The 22,234-nt window shown below is 44.1% G+C and overlaps 1 protein-coding gene and 1 long non-coding RNA gene across 2 annotated transcripts in view; both read right to left on the reverse strand.

Moving 5' to 3' along the window:
* Positions 1 to 22,234, reverse strand: part of TUB (TUB bipartite transcription factor) — an 88,182-nt gene that overhangs the window by 47,176 nt on the left and 18,772 nt on the right. The gene's annotated exons all lie outside the window — the stretch shown is intronic.
* LOC117081081 lies at positions 1,330 to 20,304 on the reverse strand. The gene is made up of 3 exons (XR_004436086.1): positions 20,070 to 20,304; positions 19,407 to 19,454; positions 1,330 to 1,491 (listed from the first exon to the last, which is right to left on the reverse strand). It is a non-coding gene; the product is annotated as an uncharacterized LOC117081081 (long non-coding RNA).

Consider the following 22,234-nt stretch of genomic DNA (forward strand, 5'->3'; position numbering starts at 1 on the left):
CCTTTTTGCCCCTGTACTCTCCAGGGTGTGACTAATTGTGACTGGATGTCTCCTCTGCTGGGCTATGAGCTCCATACAGGCAGTGACCATGTCTTTTTCCTCTGACCTGTAAATCCCTGAGCTTGGTACAGAGAAGGGACCAATGAATGGGAGCTCCAGTGCCCCTGGTCAGGAGGAGGTCAAGCTGATCTAGTGATAAGCCACAGCTTGTCTGGAAATCTGAGACACTGCTCCCAGGGTCTCTGCAAGTTACACCTGTCCCTCTACCCCACCCTACCTCACCCTCTGCACAGTAAGGAAACATGTTGGGACTAAGTGTAATGGAGGGCCTACGGGGTGTTAACAGTGACATTTAACAACAAGCTCTCCAGAAAATGTCTGCATGCATAGACTCAATAAGTTTACTCTAAATTTTACTGACACAAAGGATGTATAGCACATAATTTACGAATACTAATGAAATATCCAATATTCTTTATTGTAAATTCCATATAGCCAGATGATTGTCCCAGATATCAACCCACTCAATGGGTTTCGCCTAACTCTTTATCTGTAGCCAACCTATGGTTGCAATGACAAATTACTGTAGTTCCAACTTAATGTTGCTTGGTATTTTCATTTATGCTGACAAGTAAGTTGAAAGTGAAACAACAAAGACATGTCAGAACTTCACTCCTTCACTGGTGGTCTGAGTGATTTCTTTGCTGAATAGGTTAATAGTTTGGGAACACTGGAAAAATCTTTGTTTTTGCTATTCACCATGGAGCAGCTATAAACATAACACCCTTTAAAATTTAATCTGCATTAGTAATATTTTTCCCATCACTTTCTTAGGTCTAGACAATCAACAAAACAATAAATCTGGTCTTAATGTGCAGCACCTGTTGACTTCCCTGGTCTAGCCACCCTCGCCATGGCCGATCTGTGATGTGACTGAGCACAGAGGGAGGAGATGCTCAGCAGTGCACAGTCATGTGGCAGTTCTACCCTGCAGATACAACAGACAGGTGCAGGGAAAGGCAGTAAAATGAATAGGAAGTGGTGAGTTTTCAGTGTATTACCTTTGTAAACATAATTTATTTAACGTTAAATGTATACCGCTTCTTTTTTTTTTTTTTTTTACTTTTGAAAGACAGGGTCTTGCTCTGTCGCCCAGGCTGGAGCGCAGTGGTGCGACCTCGGCTCACTGTGGCCTTGACCTCCCGGGCTCAAGTGACCCTCTGACCTCAGCCTCCTGAGTAGCTGGGACTACAGGCATGCACCACCATGCCCGGCTCATTTTTGTATTTTTTTGTAGAGATGGGGGTCTCAGCATGTTGCCCAGGCTGGTCTCAAACTCCTGACCTCAAGCGATCCTCCTGCCTCGGCCTCCCAAAGTGCTGGTGTGGCAGGCCAGGTGTCACTAACGCAGGCCTCCATAACAGCTGTTTCAGCGCTGAGTGGTGAAGTTCAATATTAAAAGCTGACAGAAGCAGTGCCCTTACACAGAGGCTGGAATGGAACAAAAGCCCAGTGAGAGTTTTGCCCAGGCCTGTCCTGGGCCTTAAAGCATGACAGAATAATGAAGGAATTCTTAAAGGACCTGCTTAAGATTAAACAAGTTTTATTGGGGGTCTGAAGAAACTCCCCAAACCTCCGTGACTTAGCAGGGGACAAGATAAGGGTAATCACCCCTGGCACCTGGACCCATTTAGATTAAGTACATTTACTGAGGCTCCAGAGGAAGGTCTTCAGGACTCAAATCTTAGTTATAGATTAAAAGAAGTTAACCACTTATGTCTTTAGATGAATGCACACTTACACACAGACATATCATTTAGAAGGTATATAAGCTCTGGAAAACTTTGTAATTTTGAGTTGATCTAGCAATAATTTCCAGGCCTTCTCCCTGTAACCAGTTACAGAAATAAAAATTCCCTTCTCTCCTAGTTCATCTGCATCTCCTTATTGGGCCTTGAGAATAAGCAGCCCACCCTCAGTTTGGTCCAGGAACACTGGGATTACAGGCGCAAGTCACTGTGCCTGGCCAGTTTGATTCTTAATAACAGCTATGTTTAGCAACGGGCTTACAAACATTTTCCTTTACTGCGCAATTGATTCCCATAAGCCATTTCTGGGCCAGTTCCAGGACAGTCACCCTAAAGAATTGAATGGGACCCCCCATTACTGCCATTACTCAGAGGGCCAGTCCCCTCCCCAGCCCTCTAGAGCCTAGCTTGCGAGCTGCCAGAGGGATCCTGAGAGTCGAACAGTCCCTGCTATGTGACCCAGCCAGCTTGTTTCCACTCTATGGGCCTCAGGGTCCTCAACTTTGAGGGGGAAAATGGTGCCTCCTAACTCGTGAGGTGTGGAGAGAATGAAATGCCCGCTTGCCCTTCCCCCACACACCTGGCCTACATACTGTAGTTCATTCCCATCACTGCCCCCATACCTTACCTGAGACACACCATGCACTTGTTTTGGGGACATGCCTCCACACCCCTCACCCTCCCAAACCGCATCACACACAATGACATGGCACCTCCTATACCACCCAGAGACAAGCTGACCTGTAGACAGCTGCCTCCCACTCATCACCTCAGACACTCCACAGACAGATTTTCCTCCAGCTCTGCCTCACACACAGCCACCTACATACCCAAACCACACCCCACAAAGGCTCCATGCGCATATGTACCCGAAATTCCTTCGTGTACTTTGTACTCACATGTACTGCGCCAAATACCTTTTCCCTACCCCCAGGCATTTCACACAGAAATGGATGCCTCACCCTGCCCGCCACAACCCACTGACACTCCAGACATTCCCCCGCCTATCCCTGCCAGCACGAGCATGCGCACCACACACACGTGCCCATCATTTGCCTATACTTCTCTCCAAACTCACACCTCACAGCACACACTCATGCCACCCCTACGCAGAGGCATTCCCATATGGTCCTCACACACTCAAGGCATTCCCATATGGCCCCACATTCCAGGACAGGAGACCCCAGTCAGCCCTCTGAGCCCACACCCTAGATTAAGGAGCAGTGAGGGGCATCCTGGTAGCATGAGGTGGGAAAGCTAGGGTGCACTTCCTCACGGTGACAGCTTGCTTCCCTGGAAGTCAGGCCCTGGCTTGAGGTGCAGGGAGGACTTCAGAGTGCTGAGAAGGGATAGGACCAGACTGCTGGCTAAACACCTCTGTGTCCTCCAGACCCAGACTCAGGCGGCTCCAGCAGCCAGCTCCTTCCTGCTTTCCCCAGTACCCTCAACCCAAACAAGGATGCCCATCTGCTTCTGGAAGCTCCCCCCACGCCCTGTGACAGCGGGACTCTTGGGGGCTTGAGGGCCTTGCCCAGGCTACAGTGAATGCTGAGCCCAGGCTCCCCTGGTCACAGGGAGGGATCAGAAGGCACAGGGCCCTGAGCGGAGGGGCTGGAGGGAAGGTGAGCAGGGAGGCCAGGGCTCCTGCTTCCAACTGCACAGGGGCTGTCAGGACTCCAAGGGGGTGTCCCTTTCCTATGCCTTGCCAAACGGAGGCAGTGGCAGACGCACACACTGTCCTTGGCTGTCCCAACCCTCAGCTCCACCTGAAGGTTGGACCCTATCCTGTCCCCTAATCATCATCCTGTACCCTCGCCCTGTCCCTTGCCCTTACCCCCAGCCCATCAGCAGCAGAGCTGAGTCCTGGGGTGAGGGGCCTCTGTCTGTCTGCTCCCATCACCCAGCATCTGTGTGGCCTGGGTAAGGGCCTCCCTCCTGGACCCCCCCATCATCTGAGCAAGGAGGAGCCAGTGTGCAGCAGATGCTGGGTGGGCTCTGGGGCCCATGATGGGCAGATACCAGCACATCTGTCTAGGTGGTCCCAGCATACTCTAAGAGCAGCCTCAGGCCAGACCGGGTCCTGATGGGCACAGGGAAGCCATCTCAGGGGTACACACCTTCTTACAGCGCCACCCAGCAATAATCCAGAGTAATGGCTGAGGTCTTAGAGAGCAATGGTGAGGTATGCATCACCCACTTCAGAAAGCTCACTATCTTGCATTCTCCTCCCACCTCTCTCTCTCTCTCACACATGCACACACACAGGCCACTCCAGACTGATCCTACCAGGCTGGTGCAGCCTGTCCTCTCTAGACTCTACATCCTGGTCCTTGCAGAAGATGCTGCCTTCAGATTTCCATGGCAACAACAGACAGCTGCCCTGACTGATGAGTTACAGTAAACCCTCTCTTCTCTGTCTAGGGGTTTCCAGGGGAGACAGGCTGAGCATCTAGGCCTGGGCTCCAGACTTGGGTTAGTCATGACAGAGTAACTCTAGGACAGTCCAGCCTCCACACCCTACCTTGCCCAAAGCACCTGCTCTTCACCTTCTGGTCCTTTGAGAGACTGTTTAATATGGTAGAGAATAAGCCATGTAAGCACCAAGGCTGTGCTGAGCTACTTTACCATCCCTTTAGCCAGACGTGCCACATGCCTCCCAGTGACAGTTACACAGGCACATACACCCATGTACATGTATGAACACAGGTACAGTACACACAGGAACATGTACACAATAGTCACACAAAGTGGAAATCTCCATGGCTGCAGAGACCATGCGTGCATGCATGCTGACACATATATGGAGGAACACATACACACATACATATGCCAGGACACACATCTAGGTGTACACATAGATATGCCAGAACAGACATTCAGGCTGGGAGATGACATGGCATGCAGGTGAGGACACGTCTACAGGCTCAGACATATCCATTCCAATTGATGGAAATGGACATGGGCCCACAACCATTCCCTACTCCCACGTGCGCTCGCTCGCTCTCTCTCGCTTGCTCGCGCGCTCTCTCTCTCTAGCCCTTGCCCCTGCCAGACTTAAGGAGGGGCATGTGGAAAGTCAGAGGACCACAAAAGAGTCAAACCTTTAAGTAAGGGCTGTAATCAAAGATACAAATGAGACTGTACACATCTGAATCTTACTACATTTCTAGACTAATAAATTAAAAATCTCAACACAATGGACTTTCTAGAAAATATAAATCCCTAAACTTAAAAAGAAGTAGAAAAGTTGATTAGATTAATAACCATGGAAGAAACTGGAAATGTTGCTAAACAGCTCCAGACAAGAAACGTGCCAGACCAAGATGAATTTGGGGACAAGTATTTCAAATTTTTGTTGTTGTTGTTGAGACAGAGTCTCACTCTGTCACCCAGGTTGGAGTGCAGTGGCGCCATCTCAGCTCACTGCAAGCTCCGCCTCCCGGGTTCACGCCATTCTCCTGCCTCAGCCTCCCAAGTAGCTGGGACTACAGATGCTCACCACCACGCCCAGCTAATTTTTTTGTATTTTTAGTAGAGACGGGGTTTCACCCTGTTAGCCAGGATGGTCTCCATCTCCTGACCTCGTGATCTGCCTGCCTTGGCCTCCCAAAGTGCTGGGATTAGAGGTGTGAGCCATCGTGCCTAGCCAATTATTTCAAACTTTTAAAAACAGACAATTATTGAGTTAGAGGAATCACTCAGCAATACACAAAAAAAGATGAGATGCAACCAACTAATTTTGCAAGGTTAATCAAACCCTGATATAAAAATCTGACTCCCCAGATACCTAAAACTCCACTACTTAACAGCCTTACTTATTAAAAATATATTTAGCATTCTAAATAAAAGATTAACAAATCAAACCTAGAAGTAAGTTGAATGAAAAATATAACATGCACCATATAGAGCTCATTCCATTTCCAGAAATGGAAAGATGGTTTATATATGAGCAACGCTATTTATATAATATATCACATTAATAAGTCTAATGATAAATGTCGTTAAGTTTTTAACAGATACCAAAACGGTCTTGGATAAAAGTCAGCACTCATTTCTGGTTAAAAGAAATTTATTAGTAAACTAGGAACAGAAGTATAGTTGACAGGATAAAGAATATAACTAAACATTGTTTTATAAGTTCTAGCCAATGCAATAATTTATTTTTTCACATAATTATTAAAGAAGATAAATTGATCATTATTTGCATATCCAACTGTCTACCTAGCAAAATCTAAGAAAATTAACTGAAAAACTATTAGAATTAATAAATAGGTCAGTGGCATTGATTAATACAGAATAACTACCCGTAAATAAGTGGCTTTTCTACATATCAGAAACATCCAATTTAAAAATATAATTAAAAAGGTCCGGTCAGGCGCAGCGGCTCACACCTGTAATCCCAGCACTTTGGGAGGGCAAGGTGGCTGGATCATGAGGTCAGGAGATCGAGACCATCCTGGCTAACACAGTGGAACCCCATCTCTACTACAAATCCAAAAACAAAAAATTAGCGAGGAGTGGCGGTGGGTACCTGTAGTCCCAGTTACATGGGAGGCTGAGGCAGGAGAATGGCATGAACCCAGGAGGCAGAGCTTGCAGTGAGCCGAGATCGTGCCACTGCACTCCAGCCTGGGAGACAGAGCGAGACTCCATCTCAAAAAAAAAAAAAAAGAAGCAGCGGAAGCAGAAGCAGAAGCAGAAGCAAGAAGAAAGAAAGAAAGAAAGAAGAAGAAGAAGAGGAAGAAGAAGGAGAAGAAGAAGAAGAAGAAGAAGGAGGAGGAGGAGAAGGAGGAGGAGAAGGAGGAGGAGGAGAAGAAGAAAGGTCCTATTCACACAAGCAATAGAAAAAATAACCTATCTAGGGAAACTTCACAAGAAATGCCTTGGACATACACGAAAACAAACTACGATTTTATTAATAATAAAGCAAAAATTCTACTTACATTAACATCCTTAATAAAAGGAGATGCTTCCCCTGTTCCTGTATGGAACTGCAATTTTGTCAAATAAATTGACAGGTGTGATTCCATTCTAATCATAAATGCAGTAGATTTTTTTTTCACCTGGACAAATTTATTCCAAAATTCATCTGGAAAAATAAGCCAATTTTCCAAGTTAGCCAAAACAATTTTGTAACTGTAAAAGAATGAGGAGGCATTTACCATGCCAGTTATCAAACTGTGCTATGAATCTCCAATAATTCATCTGTACTAGGAATCTGTACCAAAAACAGTGGTATTGACGTGAGAATGACCAATGGACCAATGCAGTACAGAAATAATTCCATGTATATAGAGGAAATTGGTTTACAATAAAGGTGGGCTTTCAAAACACTGAAGAAACATTGGATTATTTAGTAAGTGGCTTAGAGATCAACTGGCCATCCATTTGGGGCAAATAAAGTTATATCCCTATTTTGCATCCCATACAAAAACAAATAACAGAGGATTAAAGGTTTATTATAAAAAAGAAAACTGTAAGTAGAACATGATAATTCTTCTAGTTGTGTGCAGGGAGTGGGGGAGTTTTTCTAAGCATGTTCCTAAATCCAGAAGCCATAAAGGTTTATTAGGTAAAAATCACCATCTTCTATATGGCAAGAGACACTGTAATTGAAGTGAGTGCCAAGCTGGCAAATATGCAGTGAGGGTGGCCCTTCAGATACTGTGGGGAGAGAATGGAATGACAGCCTTTCTGGAAAGAAATGTGATAATATGAATGTATCAAAGAACTTTAAAGAGATTCATTCTTTTTGAGCTATTAATTTCATTTCTCTGAAGCTATTCTAAGAAAGTGATCACAAGAGTATAGAGATTTATGTACAAATATATTCATCATTAAGAATTTAGAAATTATGGAAATAACCAAAATAAAGGAATGATTAAATTTCAACAAATCCATAAAAGAGCTATTCTATAGCCACTAAAAATAGTATTTGTCCAATAATTTTAACAATATGGGAAAGTATGTTACACAAAAAATTTAGATGACAAAACAGTTTACACAACGTCGTTAGGATATAGGCACACACAAACATACATAATTGCCATTTGTGAACAAACTCATACTACACATTTTTTTCAGATAACACCCGAGATCCTTTTCAAAGTAGCACCTAAGAATTTAAGCCCATTTTTTTCAGTAACAGAGCAAAACACAAAACAAATAAAAGAAACAACTTCATTTTCAGCATCCACTCTCAGATGCTCACAACTGCACTCCTTGTGCTCCCCTCCTGACGGTTCCCAGTGGAACAACTAGTCCTGGCCATTAGCTACTTGAAAGCTTCCTGTCTTACCTTGACTTTAAGCTTTCCCTCTGTTTTAATGGTCCTACTAGTCTTTCTTTGGAGAATATGTGTGCCAATTATCTCATAAGATTACATCCCCCAAAAGGATGCAATTTTATTGTGGAACCAGTAAAAGTTAAGAGGTTAGCAAAAGCATAGAAAGAAAGAGCTAAGAGACAGAAGAGCAGAAAACACATTTTCTTTAAGATATTCTAGTTAGATGTCACTTATTTTTAAGATGATAGACTTCACTGAAGGGAAAAATAAAATAGTACTTTAACCAGGACATTTTACTTATGGAAAGCTTTTTGGCCTTATTCACTTTTTCAAAAAAATGAATTAAGGATTACCAGGAGTGGGTGCATAAGTAAAAGATTAAAAAGAAGTACATGAATGAAAAGATGCTCAACTTCATTATTCACCTGGAAAATGTAAAGTAAAACCGCAAGACCACATGCAACACACTCACCAGAACAGCTAAAATAAAAAGACAGAAAAGACCAAGTATTGGTGGAGATATGGAACAGCTGGGATTCGTATATTGCTGGTGAAAGTGTACTGGTACAACCATTCTGGAAAACTTTGGCAGCATCCTCTAGAATGGAACATAAGATTCAGCAGTTCCACTCTTAGGTACATACCTCATGGAAACACATAGACACATACACCAAAAGATGTGTACAAGAATGCTCATAGCAGCACTATTTGTAATTGCCAAATACTTTAAACTTCCCAAATGCCCATGAACAGTAGAATGCATATACAAACTACAAGTCACACATTCGAATACTATACAGCAATAATAAATGAACTACTGTATAACTACATGCCTGACATACACGCATCTTGCAAATTAATACTGAACAAAATAAACCAGCCTCAAAGAGTAGATAATAAATTATCCCACTTATATAAATGTCAAACATAGGCAAAATTAATCTATGATGCTAATAGTCGGGATCACTACTTTGGGAGGGTGCATTTATCAGGAAAGGGCTCAACACGGGCTTCTAGGGTGCTGGCAATGTTGTGTTTCTTGGTCCAGGTAGTGTTAACATGACTGACTGTGTTCAGCTGTGCAAATTCATCATAAGCTGTCCACTTATAATTTGTGTATTTCCATGTATACTATATATACCTCTATTAAAAATTTAAAGATGAAAATTAATCAAAATATCAGTAGGAATTACCTCTGGGTGTTGGGGCTACAGGTTATCTTATTTTTCTTTCTTATATTGTTTTATGTATTCCAAATTTACTACAATGAATATGTAGTGATTACATACATATTTTATTATGGTTATATAATAAAATTACATAACAATAAAATTACACAATAAAATTAAAGTTATTTTATTTTATGTGTATGTGTATGTGTGTGTGTGTATATGTATATATACACCACATAATGCCACCATGGTTCTTTTTTTTTTTTTTTATACTTTAAGTTCTACACCATGGTTCTAAAAGGTGCTGTGAAGGTGGCCTGGGCAATAAGCCACTACTTCTTTTCCTGAGGAGTATCCATTGTCTCTTTCCTGGGCCTGGGCCAGTGGTTCTCAAATCTGCCTAGACATCAGAATCACCTGGAGAGCTTTTTAAAATTCAGATTCTTGGGCCCTACTCTCAGTGACTCTGATTTAGTTGGTCTAGGATGGCCTCCAATATGGCACCCTTCAAGTTCTAAAATAGCAGGACGACACACCACAAGGTCTGAGCTGTGGAAGCCTCAGCTCTTCCTGCTGGATGGGGGTTGGGAGAACCTGTCTGGGGCATTGAAAGTCCCTCTTGGGTTAGGCTGTGAAATGAAGACTATGCCATAGGGTTTGGTAGCTTCCTAGAAGGGTAAGTGTTTGGAGAGCCCAAGGTAGCCCATGCTTTGGGCCGATTACAGAAGAGAGAGAATGGCAAAGCAGGTAAGAGCACAAATATGGAGTCAGATAGACTTGGGTTCAAATCCTGCTCTGCGGTAAGCTCTCTGTCTTTGAGGTTAACCACTTTGAGCCTTAGCTATACCATGGGAATTCACAGGGATTCTCATATCTCTTTGACAGAATTATGAATATTAAACATGATAATTTATGTAAAACAATACAGAGTCTGGCATGCAGTAATGTCAAATGCTATATGTAACATTATCATACTTAATTGCATATATTTAATCTTACATATAATTATATAACATTACATATTATATAGAGAAATATATTAATTGATATTGAGTATGAATAGTTCAAATTATGGAAAGTCTGATGCTCTGATGATTGTTTTAAAAAATACAGCCTTCAGCCAGGCATAGTGGCTCATGCCTGTAATTGCAGTACTTTAGGAGGCCAAGTTGGGAGGATTGCTTGAGACCAGGAGTTCCAGACTGGCCTCGGCAACATAATGAGGCCCTGTCTCCACAAAAAAGAAAAAAGAATTAGCTGGGTCTGGCAGCATATTCCTACAGTCCCAGGTACTCAGTAGACTGAGGTGGGAGGATCACTTGAGCCCAGGACTTCTAGGCTACAGTGAGCCTTGATTACACCACTATGTTCCAGCTTGAGTGACAGAACAAGACCTCATCTCTTAAAAAAATCTAAAATAAAACAAAATAAAACAAAAAACACCTTCATCTATTGTAGTCCCTTTTTGTGGACACTTTAAATTAAAACATTCATTCACTTATTCATTCATTCATCAAGTCTTTGAAAGCTTCCCTCACCAGTTACTAACTATGTGACCTCAGGTAATTTAACCACTCTGTGTCTAATTTTCATCTGCGAAATGAGAATGATAACAGTACTCACCTCATAGGGTTACTGTGACTATTAAATGAGTTAATATGTGTAAATGGCCTAGAATCATGTGTGGTATAAGTCCTCAACAAATGTTAGCTATTATTATTCATTTGAAAATTATTTATTGAATGCTCACTGTGTACATTCACTGTAGGCTGAGGACACAACAATGAAAAAAGTAAAAAGACATGGTCCTGCCTTCATGGCACTTGTAATCAAATGACAGTAAAGGATATAAATAATTATTAAAATGGATGAGCAAATGGGACCTTTTCTAGCAGAGTTATATTGCATGGTGGCATGTCACAGTCATCAAAGACCTTCATCACAGCCTTTTTTCAAGAAATATGTCCTGGGATGCATCAGCCTCTTTGTGACACAGTTTCTAAGCCACATGCAGGAGATGGCCCAGCCACCCCAAGGACCCTCCCTGGGGCTCAGGCTCCATGCAGGTTTGGATGATTCATCAGGGCTCCCTTTGAAACAAAAGGTATAAATGTAGCAACGGCAAGATCCTTAAGTCTAGCCCCCGTGCAGTAAAGCAGGGAGGCAGCATAAACCCTCAAGCTCAACATTGCCTGAATCTAGGAGGAAGACCCTGCTGCACGGAGCCCTTCTGCTGTTGGGACTCCAGGCCACTCGAGGGCATTTGGCCTTGGATCTCATTTCCACCAGCCATGGCTCCACACCTCCATTCCTTCATCCAGTGCACTTATAATGAGTATCTATTCTGTGCATGGCTCTCCACTGAGGGTACTGAGCCAAGTAAAACATGTTCTTACCCTCAGACAGATCACAGCCCAGTAGCAGATTTGGATAGAATCATGATTGATGTAAATTTACTAAGGCTTGTGATAGAGTTTAGCACTGCATGTGATTGAGAACATCTGAGTAGGCTTCCTGGCAGAGGTGATACCAAGTCTTGAAGGCTGATGAGAAGTTTACCAGGTGAAGACAGGGAAGAGCACTACAAATGGAAGGAGCCACAGGTGAAACCCAGAAATGGAAAAGGGTACATGAATTTGGAGAGCTGGTGTAGCTAGCAGTGGGGAGAGGCAGGAGAGGAGACAATGCTGGAGAATGTAACAGGAACCAGATAGTAAAGAGCCTTTTGTCTCCACTAAGAATGCAGGGTTCTGTGCTAAAGCTTCAGAGCAAGCTTGTGCACCCTACAGCCTGCAGTCTGCACGTGGCCCAGAATGGCTTTGAGTGAGGCCCAACACAAATTTGTAAACTTTCTTAAAATATTATGAATTTTTTTTGCAAATTTTAAAAAAGTGAAGCAGCTGTCATTAGTGCTAGTGTATTTTATGTGTGGCCCAAGACAATTTTTCTTCTTCCAATGTGGCCCAGTGAAGCCAAAAAATTGGACACCCCTGCTTTAGAGAATCCACTGAAATACATTAAGTGGGGGATGATATGATCCTATCTATGCTTTGGAAAAGTGACTCTGGCTTCAGTGTGGCCCATGGCTTGGAGTAAGATAGGCTGGAGGCAAAGAGGCAGTTTTGCAGCCTGCTATATGGTCACTTAGACTGAACACTGTGAGGACCTAGGTGATCTGGTGGCCAGAGAGAAAGAAAGAGATGCACAGATTTGGGACTAACAAAGAATACAAAACTGAAAGGATTTTATTTAAATATCAGGGAATGGTGAAGAAGAGGTCATGGTGGCCTTTAAGATTTGGGGCTGGGTTTTCCCCAGGAGACAGGAAATAGAAGATGAGGGTCAGGTTGGTGAGAGAAGATATTAGTTTGGATGCATTGAGTTGGAGGGGTCTGTGTGATATCCAGTTGGGAATGTAGGGTAAGCACTTAAAATGGTGAGCCTAAAACTAAGGAGAGACTTCTGCCTTCAGTCACAATGGAGTAACAGGGCCTAGATTTACATCTCTGCCTTAACATTTAAAAACCAGGTGAAACAGATGAAACAACAGTCAGACATTGGACAAAAGGCGGTGCAAGGCAATGATCCTGAGGAAAGAAAACAAATAAAGTGAGCCCCGCCAGTGCCCTGATTATTCCCTGGAAAGAGTTTCCACAAGGAAGAGCTAGAGAGTGAGAGAGCAAGAGACTGAGAAAGAGAAGGAGGGATGGAGGGAGGGGAGGGAGAGAATGCACGAATGTGCTTCGGAGGACTGTAGAGGGCTGCCCTCATCTCTGGCTGAGTACTGATCTGCACATGCATGTGAGAAAACGACCCAAGGCTGGGGAATGAACCACAGAGAGAAGTAAGCAGAGCAATCTCAGAAATTCACAGAAGGCTGGAAATACCCTGTGTTCCCACCACTCCAAGTAGAAAGACCTCCTAATACACAGAACATCAGATCAGGGAGGGTCCTCAGAAGAGCACTCTTTAGTAGTGAGGCCAACTTAGCCCTCTGCCAAGGGCTGCTCTGGACCTGCCCTAACAAAGCCTAAAATAAAACCCCGGAAGGATCCAACTGATTCCAAGTACAGGTTGAATATCCCTTATCCAAAATGCCTGGGACCAGAAGTGTTTCAGATTTTGGACTTTTTCAAATTTTGGAATCTTTGTATTATACTTACTTGTTCAGCATCCCTAATTTGAAATGCCCCAATGAGCCCTTCCTTTGAGCGTCATTTGACTCTCAAAAAGTTTCAGATTTTGGAGTGTTTCAGGTTTCAGATATTTGGAATACTCAACCTGTAACTTAATTGTTTGTCAGAACAAAGCCCAGCATTAACTATTAAAGGATAAAACAAAGCCCAACGTTGTAAAATCTAAAACATTTATCATCTAATCAAAAATTACCCAGGCATTCAAAAAAGGAGAAGAAGATGCATAACTAGAAGAAAAATCAATCACCAGTGCACACAATAAGAAATATATATTTGATCTTTGTCCCCAGTTCTTGACACAGAGCTTCTAAAACCCTTGGAAATTCTTGCATAATAGGAACATCTTTTTTATTCTCAATAAGCCACTTTCAACCATACCTGAGTTTATTCTAATGAGGTGACTCTTGGTGGGCTTCTAGATAGCTTAATGATGGGGGCTGGCTGCCAGAGAAACCAACCATGTGATCAGAGGATTAGAACTTGCTGCTCGCCCCTACGCCACTGGGGAAAGGAGAAGGGCTACAGATTGAGTTCACTCACCAATGGTCAATGATTTAATCAACTGTACCTATCTAACAGGACCCCCATAAAACCCTAAATGACAGGGTTTGGAGAGTTCCTGGCAGGTAAACATATCAGGGTGCTGGGGAGGTGGCACACCTGGAGAAGTCATGGAAACTCCATGCCATTGCATACCTTGCCCTAGGTGTCTCTTCCATTTGGCCATTCCTAAGTTGTATCCTTTATAATAAATGAGTAAAGAGTAAATAAAGTGCTTTCCTGAGTTATGTGAGCCATTCTAGCAAATGTTCATACCTGAGAAGGGGTCCTAGGAGCCCCCAACTTATAGCTGGTTGGCCAGAAGTACAGGTGATAACCTGGGACTTATGAAATGGGGGAAGTCTTGCAGGACTGAGCCCTTAACCTGTGGGGTCTGCAATAACTAATTATTATAATTAGTAACAGAATCAAATTAAATTGCTGAACCCTCAGTTGGCATCCAGAGAGTTGCCAAATTGGTTGTTGGTGTGGAAAGAAACCACATATTTAGTGTTAGAAGTGTTGTGGGTAAAAACACTACAAGTAGGAGGATACCTAGAAATGATACAGATGACAGAATTAGCAGACATAAATGTTAAAAGAGCTTTTATAAACTTACTCCATGTAAAGAAGGTAGAGGAAAATATGACTATGAGGAGGAGAGAAATGAAAGATATAATTAAGATGCAAGTCAAGCTTCGAGATGAAAAACATAGTATCTAAAATAAAATAATATACTTCATGAAATTAGACACTGCAAAGAAAAGATTCGTAAATTCAAAGGTATAGGTAGAAATATTTCAAAATAAAACACAGAAAAAATACTGAAAAATGAAAACCAAAGTATCAGTGAACTCTGGAACAACATTAAGCAAACTAACACACATAATTGGCGTTTCAGGGGAAAAGGCAGAAAAAAATTGAAGAAATAATGCCGAATGTTTTTTCAAATATAATGAACACCATACACTCAAATATCCAAGAAACTCAAAAGACATTCAGTGGAAGAAACATGAAGAAAACTATACCAATACATCACATAATCATTTGTTGAAAGCCAATGATAAAGAGAAAATCTTAAGAGCAGCCAGAAAAAGGGCGGTGGGGTGGGGCGGATGCTCATTCTAGACAAATGTATTCAGCATTGTACTGGAGGTTTTAGCCAAGATGATTAGGCAAGAAAATGAAGCAAAAGACATCCAGGTTAGAAAGGAACAAGTAAAACTATCTCTACTCATACAAGACATAATATTGTGTAATGAAAATCTAAGTTATCCACTAAAACATCATTGTAACTAATAAACAAGTTCAGCAAGTTTGCAGGATACAAGATCATTACACAAAATCAGTTATACACAGTTCTATACACTTGCATTAAGAAAACAATTCAATTTACAAAAGCATCAAGAAGAATAAAACACTGAGGAATAAGCTTTTAAAAAAGAAGTGCAATATTATACACTGAAAACTACAAACTTCTTTGAAAGAAATTAAAGAAGTCCTAAATAATAAATAAGAAAACATCCTGAGCATATGGATCAAAAGACTATTAAGATGGCAATACTCTCCAGACTGATCTACAGATTCAATCCAATCTCCATTAGAATACTGGCTGGCTTCTTTGTGGAAACTGACAAGCTGATCCTAAAATAAGTAAGACAAAATTAAGGGATACAGAATAGCCAAACAACCTTGAAAAAGAACAAAGGTAGAGAACTCATCCTGATCTCAAAACTTACCACAAAGCTCCAGTAATCAAGGTAATGTGGTATTGGTATAAAGATAGACATATAGGTCAATGCAGTGGAATTGAAAGCACAGAAATAAACTTGCATTTACAGTCAACTGATTTACAACAGGATAGCAAGACCATTCAATGAAGGTAAAACGTTTTTTTCACCAAATGGTGCTGGGACAACTGAATATCCATATTCAAATGAATGAGTCGGGACCCCTACCTCACACCAATAACAAAATTAACTCAAAATGAATCAAAGACCTAAATGAAAGAGCCAAAACTATAAAGCTCTTAGAAGAAAACATAGGCAGAAATCTTTGTTAAGAAATCTTACGGTTCCTCACATATGACACCAAAAGCACAAGCAACAAAAGGAAACTAGATAAATTAGACTTCATAAAAATGTAAAATATTTGTGTTGCAAAGGACACCATCAAGAAAGGAAGACAACCACAGAAAAGAATAAAATATCTGCAAAGCATATATCTGATAAGCATCTTGTTTGTACCTAGAGTATATAAAGCATGCTTCAACTCAGTAATAAAAAGCCAACCCAATTTAAAAAATGGACAAGAGATATGATAGACATTTTTCCAAGGAAGATACACAAATGGTCCATAAGCACATTGTTAGTCATCATTAGTCATCAGCAAAATGTAAGCCAAAGCCACAATGAGATACTACTTCACATTTATTAGGATGACTATACTTAAAATTACAGATAATAACATGTATTGGCAAGAATGTGAAAAAACTTTGAGACCCTCATATACTGTTGGTGGGGATGTAAAATGCAGCAACCACCTGGGAAAACAGTCTGACAGTTCCTCAAAAGGTTGAACATAGATCCTAGGCATATACCCAAGGAGTGAAAACATATGTCCATATAAAAACCTGGACATAAGAGTTTATATGAGCATTATGTATAATAGCTAAAATGTGGAAACATCCAAACATTCATCCATTGATGAATGGATAAAGAAAATGTGGTATACTCATACAATTGAATATTATTCAGCAATAAAAAGAAATGAAGTATTGATAAATGCTATGACATAGATGAACCTAGAAAATATTCTACTAAGCAAAGAAGTCAGTTACAAAAGACTACAAATTATGTGATTCAATTTATATGAGATGTCCAGAATAGGCAAAACTATAAAGACAGAAAATAGATTAGTGGCTGTCTAAGGCTGGGGGGTGTAGGAAAAGGATGAGACTGCAAATGGGCAGGGGTTTTCATTGGGGACAGTAATGGAAATGTTCTAAAATAGATTGTAGTGATGGTCATACAACTTAAAACCATTGAACTGTACACTATAAACAGGCAACTTGTATGGTAAATGAATTATATCCCAGTAAGAGGGTAATGTGAGAGCTTTGAAATAGTTGTGGAGGAACTGGAGCAGGCCCAGGTCACAGGACTGCTGGGCATTGCTGGGGGCTCGCTGGAGGCCACAGATCGTGAATTTGGACTAATGGCAATTCATGAAGGACTAAAGAAAGCAGGCAGTTACCATGTTCTAAGGTTGAGGTAGGAGACTAAGAGGCCAGGTGGTGACTGGTGGGCACTTGAAGTGACAAGCAGCAGATCTCAGATAGAATAGGAATAAGAGTTGATTCAGAGTGAGGAGAAAAACTAGGGCTCAAGGGCCTGAGGTCTCTATGAACAGACATAGTGGAGGTATGGGAGACAGAATGCATAGGAGGTACATTCTGAAGATTAAGATTTCACAGGTGGAACAGTTTCAAATGATCCCAAGATGCCAAGTAATGAGTGGATGAAATGGAGATGACATTCTTCAACAAGTTGAAGACAACAAGCCAAGGTTATCTTGCTTTCCTATATCCCTAAGTGGCTGGATCATTAACTTTGCCATTGATTATGACTATCCCAAACCTACGGAGATAGGGTCCTATAAGTCAGCCCTCAACCCCAAAGATGCCTGGTTCCTCATATCCCTACTTACAGCCCTGTGTCATCATGGGGGAAACATCATGCTTGCTGGCACCATCTTGAACTGTGCAGTTTTACCTGATATTAAGGGATACTGGCAGAGCCTTTCAACAGGGAAGAACCTTTCAACATGAAGTAGAGAGATACCAAACCTGAGAAATGAGTCAGCCCAGAAACCCAGTACAGCCATGAGTCCCTGCCAGGCAGCCATCAGTTGTAGACATACAGTTCACACTATGCTCAGAACTTCCATTCACAGAACTTCCATTCACATAAGGCAAGGTCTTGGCCAAAGGACTACTCACTCTTGAGAAGCCCCTTGACTCCCACACAGTGATGCTGGTTCCCTCTCCTGAAGTATAGAGAAAGAACCCTGAGCAGGGGGCCTGTGTTCTAGTTCTGAGTCTACCGCAAACTTACAGTGTGACCTTGGTTCAGAACCTGAGGCCTGTTTTGCCTGTCACACAAGGGGTTGGATGTAGGATCTCAAAAATTTCTTGCAGCCTTGACAGTGGGTTCAGGAAGGAGGGTGTCATCAACTTACATCACTCAAAATACACCAGCTGCACACGACAAATGAGCTGAAGTCTCAAGCCTCATTAACAGTCATCACAGCAGAGTCATCCCTCTGGGGTTCACAACTTGCACCCCTCCTCCTCCTACTGCTCCTTCCCAAGAGCCTGTGAAGTAGGCTCAAGTGATACACCCTCCCCCACACCACTGTCTTTCTCTGCATGAGATTTTCTTTAGGCTAAAAAGTCAACCTGGTTTGAGGCCATGTGTAGAAAAGGAGAGCAATGGGGTCCCTGCCATGAAGGCCATACCCAAGACCCCTGGCTCTACACAGAGCATCCCTTTAGGGCACCATCATCACAAACCCCATCAGAAACCCAGAACTAACATCTGAGGAGGCAAAGCAGAGCCCCAGGTGCCCCCTGTTTCTCTGGCCTGGTTCCTTGGAAGGACAGGCAGACTTCCCAGTAAGTAAGACTTCCCAGTAAGTAAGACTGCTGAGTGTTGGGGACACTCAGCAGACACTCTGCAGCTGGGGATAGGATCCTGTCATTTTGCCTCATCTGTACACAGGACAGCACCCCCTCCTTCACAGGGCAGTTATGACCATCCCACGGGCCAAGAAACATATCCTTGGGACCCCAACATGTGTAAACAACAAATGAGGTCCTGGTTAGGAGCCTTAGGCAAGACCCACCTCCTGACATTAGAAAGCAGGCTTGGGACGGCACCCCTGGGGCAGGGCATCTTCACATCTGGGTGTTTGGGCAATGGGAGGGCAGAGGGGCTGGAGGCTCTGCCACCATGATTCCCTCTGTGGTCCTAAGCTATGGTGCGACCACATGTAGAGGGCACCTCCTTTCTGAGGTGGCTTGGCTAAGAGTCCCTGGACAGGCTGGTGAACAGAGCCCAGGCCTCTGGGCTTGCTCATCAGCACCACCCGGTTAGAGTCAGGGCAAAAAGACCACAGGAGGATCCCAGAGGGACAAACCAAGGCCACAACAGTCACACACAGTAAGAGCAGGCTTTGCCCAGTGGTCACATCCTCCCCTAAACCCCATTTCACACACACACCCCCAGGCGCATTATGGGGTTCATGGCCCCTGAGCCACCCACGTCCTCCCCCCACCTCCCTCGCAGTCTCCTGTGGCTGGCCCTTCCCCAGGGCTGGCACGCCCTCCTCCCCTCCAGCTCACCGAGCGATCTCCCTTCCTTCCTTCCAGTACTTCCTCTTGGTTGTTCTCCTGAGGAGGAAAAGAAGGGGTGACTCTCCGCACCCTTGCAGCCTCACCTCATCATCCCTGCCCACTGCCTGGCCAGACCTGGTCACTCAAGGCCTCTTTCAGTGCCCTGGTCTCAGCTGCCTCAGTAGGTGAGTTACGTGATGGATCAGGGTAGAGGGACTTCCACAGAGTGCTCACTCTGTGGGCCCTGGATGGCAGGCAGGCAGGTAGGCAGTCCAGACAAGGGCAGTGATGACCCAAGCCGTGGGAATGAAGCACTGGGGGGTCGGGCGGCAGGCAGAAGCTGGAAGGAGGAGCCCTCCAGAAGAGGCAGAGGGCCGGAGTGTGGAGCTGCCAGAGCCCTGGAGGCCGGGGGAGAGGCCCTTACTCCCGTGGTGGAGGACCCCCCTGAGGTCCTGGGCAGCTCCTGGAGTAATGAAGCCTCCCTGATCACCTGTCTGGAGCATGAGGGGTTTCGGGGGATGACCTATGGGGCTCCATGTGGTGATGGGGGAACAGCACCATCAGGAAGGGGAGGCCTTGGGACTGTAAAGGATTGAGGTCAGTGAGGGTGGGTGGGTGGAGCTGAAGCAGGGGTTGGGCCCATGGGCTGAAGGCAGGATATTGAAAGCTTACCGATCTCCTCGGTGGCCCCGTTTCAGGGGCCCAGGTTTCCTGTGTTGTTGCTTTGAATGCTGAGATCCCATGGGCCAGGGATTGCCTCCTGGGAACAAAATCCCTGTTTTGGCAAAGAAAGAAACCCAGAAAGAAGGCAAAGGTGTCCTGGCCCCCATTGTGGCCAGAGGATGGAGTGGGTTTGAGGGATGGTCCCACTTCAGGCTGCACAATAAGACCTGGAGCCTGTTGAAATTCCCTGTATTCGCCTCAGTACTGAAACCAGCACAAGCCCACTTGGGTGTCTCCCTTCATCGCCGTGGCAACAGTCAGACTAACAACCACCATCACCCATTAATTAGGACATGGAAACGTCTTCTGGTCGCAGTCTCCCTCCCAAACCCTTCCGGACCAGACTGAATCCTCAAGGTCTCAGTGGCCATGCTACACAGGGACACCCAATTGCTAGTTTCCATGGCAACGCGGAGGCCAAGTCTCTCTGCATCTGTAGGTTACTATAGCAACCCTGGCAGAGCCAAGTGCACTGAGGACAAAGGCCCCATCTGGAGGAACCACAGAGGACACATTCACCGCTGCCCTCTCTGTGGCCAGTTCTGTGCTAGGGCTCAGGTTGTGTGCTGGGAGGGGCACACATCGTACCTTCTAGGGACTGATGGAAGATCTAGGATTTGCTCATCTGTGTCCTCAGCCTCTTGACCTCTTGCTTCACCTGAAATGCACCTGGGGTGTTCCCATCCACTCACAAGGCCTCATCTCCCACAACTCTTACATTGAGAACATCAAAGGCTGCATCATGGACCCAGTCCTCTTCTAAACTCTACCTACCTGTTCTCTGGACCCTGCACCCGGGATGTCCCACAGCACCTCACATTGGGGCATGCAGTTTTGGACTTCCTGTGAGTCTGAACATTCACTCTATACATTCTGTCTCTGTGAGTGACATCACTCAGCCCCTTGAGGCACCATTGTAGCTTTCTGCTTTTCCCTGTCCACCTTCCTCTGCCAATCCAGACAATCATCAAGCACTGCTGATGCCATTTACTGAGCATCTCTCAATTCTATGTACCTCACCTTCCTGGAGCCACTTCTGAGCAAGAGCCTTCCTGTCTGTTGCCCAGATCTTGGCATCATCATGGGCATCTACGTCTAACTTGCTCCTCCCAAATCCATCCTGCAACTGACACCAGAGTGAGCTTCCTAAGATCATGTCCTCCCAGCCCACTTAAACATTACAGAAGACCCCCACTGCCTCTGGACAGAATCTAAGCTGCTTTAGTCTGCCCAAAGATCCTGCCAACTGTCCAGCCTTATCTACTACCAGGCACCGGCTTTAACTCCTAATGACAACATCACCTTCTGTCTCTCCCTTTCCTCCCTCCAGCCCCACTACTTCCCTTCTGGGTCCATCCTCGGCCATGCTCTTGTAAAAATTACACCCAGATTTTCAACGAGAACTTGGAACAATAATTAGGAATCTTCAGGATCTAATTTCAAATATCAGAATGAAAAGTGATACCCAGATGCAAAGCTGGACACTGCTGACCCTACCCCAAATGGACCCTGGAAACCCAGACCTCTCATCTGCTAAGCAGACAGACTGTAAGTGGTCACGGAAGAAGGGTGCAAAAATGAGCACATTCTGTTAACACTCATGGCCTCCAGAAAACAGAAGAACAACAGACATCAGCTGAGAAGGGCATCTCATCCTTCTCCTCCTGTAACACTGTTGGGAAAATCAGGCTCAGAGAAAGGAAAGGTCAAAGCCAAGGCTCCCAGTATGGGGTCTTCCATTCTCTCTGTTTGGACACATGCCTCAAAGCTGCACAGCCAGTTTCAAGGGAGTCAGTGCAAGGGGCACATGCACAGACACCCTGCATGCCGGCACCTTCCAGGTGGGGAAATGGATGTGTGCATGCACCTGCAACTGGAGACCTCATCCTCAATCTCCCAGAAACTCTCCTTCACGTGTCTTTTGTCTTGCTACAGGTGGAATGGGACCTTCCAGTCAGAGTAAAGGGACATCTCAAAGTCGATGCTCAGGCCAGCACTTTCTCATGCACAACATCCTCCCTGGTTTGCTTCCTGCCAAAGTTCTCAGGTTTGGTCATAGGGTTAAACCAAGGAAAGTGGACCAGAAAAAAAAGTGAACTTATCAACTGTAGATG

This window comes from Trachypithecus francoisi, unplaced genomic scaffold (genome assembly GCF_009764315.1).
Source record: "Trachypithecus francoisi isolate TF-2019V2 unplaced genomic scaffold, Tfra_2.0 Lachesis_group8, whole genome shotgun sequence".
Taxonomy (NCBI): domain Eukaryota; kingdom Metazoa; phylum Chordata; class Mammalia; order Primates; family Cercopithecidae; genus Trachypithecus; species Trachypithecus francoisi.